At 38.5% G+C, this 8058-nt stretch overlaps 1 long non-coding RNA gene across 1 annotated transcript in view; it reads left to right on the top strand.

Annotated features, from left to right (window-relative positions):
* Positions 1-925: 925 nt before the first annotated feature.
* LOC137632783 (uncharacterized) overlaps positions 926-8058 on the top strand; it is a 275903-nt gene continuing 268770 nt past the window's right edge. Inside the window, exon 1 of the long non-coding RNA XR_011042122.1 lies at positions 926-1040. This is a non-coding gene — a long non-coding RNA (uncharacterized lncRNA). The remainder of the gene's footprint in view (positions 1041-8058) is intronic.

An 8058-nucleotide genomic window follows, 5' to 3' on the forward strand; every position in this document is an offset into this window, starting at 1 on the left:
TGATTGTAGCATCTTCCAAATCATATGATCTTGTGAAAAGTAATGTCTTTAGTTTCTTCTTAAATTCAATTGCTCCCTTTAGGTCCTTCATTTCAGTTGGCAGTTTATTATAATGTCTAGGCGCACATTAGCTAAAAGCCCTTTCACCAGATTTACTATTTGTTCTTGGTTCAGATAGTCTATGTTTGTCACTCATGTGTCTTATTGTAACATTTGTTTCTAGTTCTAGTTTGTTCAGGTATTCTTTTAGATATGTTGGTTCAGTATTTTAAACGTTAGTAAGAGTAGCTTGTATTCAATTCTCGCCTTTACCGGCAGCCAGTGTAATTTAATTATTGCAGGGGTAATTCTACCCCTATGGTGTAGTCCTTTTTATTAATCTAGCGGCTCTGTTTTGTACTCTCTGAATTTTCTTCAGCTGATAATTTGGTAAGCCATAGAACAGTGAGTTGCAGTAATCAATTTTTAAAAATATGTGGTGATTAATGAGTATGGCCATAGATTTTTCATTTAAGTATTTACTAATAAATGCTATGTTTTTAATGTGATAGTTACAATTTCTTACCATATTATTTATATGTTTATTCATTGTCAGTCTATCATCCATGATTACTCCAAGATTTCTGACGGATTTCTTTAGGTCATGTAAAATAGTCAGTACACATGTAGCATCTCAGTAAAACTCAGATTCGCTATAATAAAAAAAAAAGTTAATCACAAAATAAATAAAATAATCTTTGATTTTATGCGATCAATTGTGTAAGAAAACTAATTATGAAGATTGTAATTTTCGATTAATTCACAAGAAGACTATAAATAAGACAAAGGCAAAGATTAAAAGACACTTCATAAAATGTAAAAATTAACGGCACTGATGGAATATTTTACTTTGGTGGCTCATTTGATTGACGGGCACGCGATCATCGCGATGTACAATTTGCTCAGTTTATTTTCGTATGTTGTGAAGTGAACTTTAACAACTTGCTTGGTGTAAACTAAGTGAAATTTTCATGTAAACACGTCTTAAAACCGTATAAAAGGTACAATGAAGATTATTTTAAATGAGTTGACCCATAATTAGCTGGGTAATTACATTGTGAAGGTTTCCTCTTGGGTAAATTTTTTACCTTTAGGTTCTGGTGAAGAAGTTGTTACTAACTCTAGGGTAAGGCTTAATCAAGTTATGTTCAAGGAGAAAAGCTGAGAGTTAGGGACTTGCGTTGCTATTATAGACCTGTATTAATTATATTTTGACACGGTAATTGTTATTTTAAATTTAATTAGACAGGGTAAATAAATGATGCCGACCATGTTTAAGGTTTGTATGAATATCGTAGCCTAGGCCTAGTCTTGGCGACATCAGGTTTTTTAGCGTTACTTCGATATTATAGACCTGTATTAGTTATATTCTGATACGGTAAATGTTATAAATGTTAATTAGACAAGGAAAATAAGTGATGACGCCCATGTTTAAGGTCTGCATGAATATAGTAGCCTAGGCGTAGTCTTGGTAATACTTTACCCGTTCACCGTTTGGGGTTACTTCGATGTTCACTACGGACTAAACGTGGCTCTCACATACCTAACTGCCGCCCCAGGGTAAAGTTCCTAGTGGCACCCCCCCCTCTCACCCCTACATTCAGGCCCAACACACCAGTTCCAAAACCACCCCCCTTTTAAATCACTTTGCCGCCCATGGCCCTGTGTACAGAAACCTAACTATACTGTGTGGCCTAGTTACAGGATATCGTAATATATAATAACAGATGGATTACACTGGTGAAAAAGTATTTTATATTAAGTTACTTACAAAATTACAAAGTAATCAGCTCTTAATTTTTGCTTCATAAATACACATTAACAGCAATGAAGACTTTGAAGTAAATGAAAATAAATTGATTTCAAAACAAAATTCTATCAGCAGTACAGAAACCTTCAAGCATAACATAATAAATTTCATTGTCAAACATTCACAAGATTTATTTACATATCAGAATTAAGAAGAAAATAATTCATTATTTGCTAGAAAATGGAATATGCTACACACACACACACACATATATATATATATATATATATATATATATATATATATATATATATATATATATATATATATATATAAACAGAAAATGTAAAAGAAAACGAAGATATTTAGAGGCAAGCATTTTTAAGTGCATGATTTTCATTGTCAGGATGATTAATTCCATTGCAAAAAGAAAAACAATGGAGAAATATTTCAATTTTTGTTGGTTTTAATGGTTTAATTGCAAAAATCATAATTTGCAGCAAAAAATTTCAAAGCTTTTATCCTTTACCCGCTGATTATTATTATTTCAATCTTGTGGGGTGTCAAGTCCAGGCTATTTTTGCCTCCCCTAAAAGAGTGCCGCCCCATGGCATTTGCCCATGTGAGGGCCCTGGGACTAATCGAGGTACTGTATATGAGTGGGCTAATGCATAACGATGGTCCATTTATGATATGCTGCCCTGCAGTAGATTGTATTTAAGGCTGTCTTTAGGTTTCAATTAAACAATTGGCAGTCTGTGCACAGATAAATATTTACCATGATCTGGCTCCCTCATAGGGGAGACCTATATATTGGTTAAATATATGGTACTTTAGCTTGTAGTCAAATATTTGAATCATATATTTTTCCAATAGTTATCTTGTATTCTTTTTTCTTTTTTTTCCCACATATAAAATCAGGTGCAAAATTATAGAATGGTGCAATTAGCAGTTTTCAGAAAATTGGAGTGGTTATTAGTATAATTTGTGGTGTTTTTAACATTTTAGATAATGATTCCTAGTGGAAATCCAGTTATTGAGTTATGGTGGGATTACCGTAACTGAAAAGCTATGGTTTTGTGCTAGGTATCGTCATCAGTTACGTTTGAGACACCTTGAAATATAGTGTACTTGTCTTATTGTGTTGATATTAGATTAACTTTTTAAAACTTTGTTTCCATTAGTCATCATCATAAAAGTCATCGTAATGAAAAAAAAAAGTTACCGTAATCAAAACTGAGTAACAGTAAGGAAACATTGTCAAAACACTGGAGCTTTTCTTTTGCCAGAACTTCCGAGCTTATAGAAAACAGAATTTTCCATCCCATTTTCTATGGCGTCGTTCGTAGTAGAGTTCATCGTATTACAAATACTTCCTTAATTGAGCTAATAATTTATTGGTTTTAGCTCTGCCATATGCTTGCTTTTCTCGCTATTAAACATTATCTCGCTGCTCCTATGTTGTGGCAAGCGGATTATGTTTCGTTAGCCCCATGGGCTAGTATTTTGGCATTTAATTCTCAATTATTCAAAATTAAAGGGGTAAATATACACTTAACAAAGGGGTGAGTTGTAGCTTCGCACTTCAGCATCTGTTACAATGATTTTTTTAAGTATTTTATAGGAGCTTGTTTTAATGGCAAATCATTATAAAACAAGACCATTGTAACCCGAGGACTTCCTGTAATCAAACACTGAAATAGATTGAATTACTCTTTTTTAAATATAAAACTTACCCGCTGGTTATATAATGGCTAAAGTCCCTGACGCCTCGGCAGGAAATTCAAAATCTCTTGCGCAGCTTAGTGCAGATATGCCAGGTGTACCCCAGTGCCCTCGCGGTACAACAGGTAGAACTATACTCAACCAATTCAGGTTTTCTCTGCCGCCATAGCTTGCTGTACTATTGGAAATTCTCTCTCGTTTTCTTACTCTGTTTGGATGTTTAGTGATGTATTAACGTTTTTGAGTTTTGGCTTTCGCATATTTGTTTTATTTGATCTGTGATCACGTATTTATAACTTAAAAGGTAGGGTTAGAAGGTTTTTCAACCTATTTTAAACCTCATGAAAGCATAGGGGCGAAATGTAAACATTTCGACCATTGATGACGTCACAGCCTCTTCCGTAGGCTAAAAGTCTGTCTTGCTTTTCACAAAGAACACAAGTGAATATGTTTTTAGAGTATTAAGTTATGAATTAAATTAAAAGAATTATTTTGAGAAAATGTTATCCTTTTAATAGTTTTCTTTAGATAATCTTCGATCTGTCTGCAAAGATTAACTAGCGTTCAGTTTATTTTTGTTATGCAGTAGTCAGTATCGTTACGGTGTTACAATATATTGTAGCGATTTTATGAATAGTACTTTCTTCTTACTTCTCAAGTTTTAAGTTGTACTTTATAAAAGGAACATTTTATTATGCAATTAATTGGTCCTTTCAGTATTTTTCCCTAGTCAGAGATTAAAGGAAGTTACAGTTCAGTTTATTTTATACGATGCAGTATTCTTTACAATCGTCGTAGCGCACGATTCTATGTATCGTTGTTGCCTTGCTGGTTTTCGGAATACTAAAATTGTTCTTTTATTATTTGTAGATGTTCCAATGATGCGAGTGATTATCCGTCTTTTATTGGAACCTCTTAATTTAAGGGTTTATTTTAATTTATAAATATATTTATTAAGGTATTATTTGATATTTAATATTTTTTGTTACATTTTATATGGGATTCGGTACTTTTGCATTCCCATTCAAACAATTGTCCAGTGACAGAATTATAAGTCTCTCCCTACGGAGTTCATTTCGTTTGAAAGAGCGTATACTTTGGTTTTCAGGTAATTATGAAACTATCTCTGTGCCAAAGAGTAAAGTGCAAATTTTTTAGTGATAAATTGTGCAGTGAATTTTATTCAGTGGAGAGTGCTTCTATTCGGACCTGTCGTTATCCTAGCCTTAGACCTCTGTCAAGCTCCCAGACCCAGGGGAGAAGTTGAGTCGAACAGCGAAAGGAATCGAGAGGGTAACCAGGTGTTATAGTTTTTTTAGACCCGAACTGAAGTCCTCTCGAGTGTTTTCTGTCGATTACCAGAACGCTCACCCTCGCTATAGGTAAAGCGAGGTATTAGTGTTTTCAAAGGCGCTAAGCTGAAAACAAAATTAGATTCGTTCTACGTGTGTTACGTTTCTTGTGGCGCAGACGCAGTGCCGCCACCTCCACCTGATGGGTGTCGTCTCTCGACAGTGGCAAGCGCTATGGATCGATGAAGATAATGCTGAGTACGTTTTGCCTAAGGTTGATCCTTGATCTTTGCAGTTAGGCATGAAACAGCATCTATCTTCGTTTATGCAGTCTTTTCAGCCTGCCGTTAACAGTGCGGTTGGGTGTCTCGATTCCAGTCTTTGACACGGTCGCACAGGCGACGTGTCTTTAACGGTGAGGACTCGTTGTCGCACAGGCGGCCTACCAACCGCAATGTTCAATGGTGGAATAAAGTGGATGCTTTACTTCGATTACCTGCTCAACGCAAACCGACTGCTCATAGCGCTTAGTATTAGTCTATACAGACGCGCCGACGTTCGCCAGGCAGCAGAGCCGGCGAAGCGTCATCGGAACGGTGCGTCAATGGAAAGGGAACGTCAACGGAATGGAGCGAAGCGCCACGTCAGTGTGGACGCTTCAGCGTCAGTGTGGACACTTCGGCGTCAGTGTGGACACTTCGGCATCAGTGTGGACGCTTTCAGTGTCAGTATGGACACTTCAGTGTCAGTATGGACGCTTCAGCGCCAGTGTGGACGCTTCAGCGTCAGTTTGAACGCTTCAGCGCCAGTGTGGACGCTTCGGCATTAGTGTGGATGTTTCGCTACCTATGACTATAGACTTTGATGTCTACCTGAGCATGAACGTTTAGTGTTGAGTTATTGTTGCTCTGGGTGCTATATTAAGAAATAAATCTTAACTAGAAAGATATTATATTCTCGGACCAAGGCCTGCTGGGCTAACTCTTGGTTTTGAGAACAAGAATTAAAACCTCAAAGTATTGAGGTCTGGATTCAGAATCATAAGGAGTGGATTCCTAAGAATCAAGACTTCTCTTCCTAGGATAGAGATTGTAATAAGGGAATAACTTTCAGAAACTCTTGAGAATTATTCTGAAGAGTTTCCCTTTTATTTTTTACCTGCTGCTCCCCGTTCCGACTTCAGAGTTTTCGCTAGTTGGGTTGGTGGTGTCGCTATTTATTTTATTTTATTTTTATTACTAGCCAGCTACAACCCTAGTTGGGAAAGCAAGATGCTTTAACCCAAAGGGCTCCTTTAGGGAACGATGGCCCAGTAATTTAATGGAAAAATGAATAAATAAATTAACATTAAATCATTCTCAGAAAAATGACGAACCTTTCTGTAGAGATTGATACAGCGCTTGCAGCTGCAACAGCAGAAAGGGCTTTAAGGCCTTTATGAGAATAGAACATAAAAGTATATCTCCCACCACGGGCAGATCTTTTTATGATTTAATGTATTATGTTTTTAAACCGCTCTTGTTAGTGATTCATAAACATAGCGCAGTGCTCTGGAGGAGGCGTTTGTTCGTGTTCACCTTGCCCCTAGTCCTATATCTCTTCCTTACGTTCCAACCCTTGGGAGAAGGAAGGTTGGTAGGCTGAGGTTCTTCGCGGACCTTGTGCATTAAACGTCGGTTCCGCCGAGCGATATTATTGATGCAGTCCAAGACGTTCTTTCTCCACTTTGGAATGATGAAGTACTGTAATGCTCTTTTTTTCGCCTATGATTGGCGAGCTGTGTCATCACAACCATGTGACATAGTATCTTGAAAAGAGCGAAGATGGAATGTCTTGAAGCAATCGGTTCGTCATCGCTATGGTATCATGGATCTTGTAACTGTTTTTTGCGTATTAGAATGCAGTTCCCTGACGAGAATGACGTTCTACGTTTTCCCTGTCTACCAGACTAGGAAGTTACTCGTCATGTATGCACGCAAACAGAACCTACCTTCTCAGCAGACGTGTTTTGATGCTTAAACAGGAAGCAATCGAGTGTGTTTTTTCTTCCGCGAGAGAAGCGGAAGTCAGACAAGTCACATACAATCCTAGCTCTTCCTCTGGAATCTGACACACTTTCAGGGAGGAAAGACTTTGTCCTCATCGAAGGACGCAAAACCTAGTTTTGGTAGTCACCAATCAATATGTCCAAGACCTTTCAGGAGTTGTATGTTTTTTATTAACTTATCCTGCAGTATCTAACTTCGCCGGAAGTTTTTCCTTTTCGGAAGAAGGCGACGTGTCAGCACCAGAATCGTGTAAGACACATAGTTCTTCGGGGGAAAAGGTGCTCAGTTTGCTTCTGTTCACACTTCTTCTCCTCCCCCAGTTTGGGGAAAGGTCTATTACTTTCTTCTGAGGTCTACCGACTACTGTTGACGGTATCTCACAGCATTGGATACGTTCAGTTCTCGCACAAGGCGCGCTTGAAATGCCATAGGGACTCTCCCAGGTCGCTCACAGGACTGCGGTTGATGTTCTCTCCCGACCTTCGCCCATGCTTGAGTTGGCGTACTCGCTACCCCACGAGTGTAGATATGGTCTGAGCTAAAAGAGGTCTATTTCATCTGAGCTAAAAGAGGTCTATTTCATCTATGTTTAGCGTTTACGATTCTCGGGGGGAGAAAATTTTCTCCTAAAGAGTCTAAGGACTACCATAGATCAAAGAAATGGTTTTCCGATTAGTGTCAGAAGGCATAGTTCTCCTATGCTTAGTAACGCTTCCTCGCAGAGATATGCTCGTGTTACGAGAAGCGTTAGAGCGGGTGCTTGTAGCAGTCTGGTCTCTCTCTTGCGGCAGACGTCACGCAGTCACAGACGCTAGTTCTGGTCTCTCCCTCACGCAGTCACAGACGCAGACGCCAGTCTGGTTGTATGTTGGATGCTGACAGTCAAAGTTGATCCATTCAACAAGTTGTCCCATTTTCGTGGTCTGCGGGACGCGCGACTATCACTCATGCGGACGCATGCTACACGCGGACAACTCTCGGCAATCAGTTCCGTCTTTCCGTCAATGACCGGACGCGATGCTGTTGCCTCCACGCAGCATGCTGTAGGTTTACAACAAGCGGGACACACACAGAGCGCTGTATCCACACGACAAGGTGAACCCATACAGCACGCTGACACCTTACGGCAATGCAAGCACATGCGACATTATGGTCGCATGCTAGACGCATACAGTCAAGTCTTTTTTCTCACAGCAGTATAAAC

The sequence above is a fragment of the Palaemon carinicauda genome, chromosome 42, assembly GCF_036898095.1.
Source record: "Palaemon carinicauda isolate YSFRI2023 chromosome 42, ASM3689809v2, whole genome shotgun sequence".
NCBI lineage: Eukaryota > Metazoa > Arthropoda > Malacostraca > Decapoda > Palaemonidae > Palaemon > Palaemon carinicauda.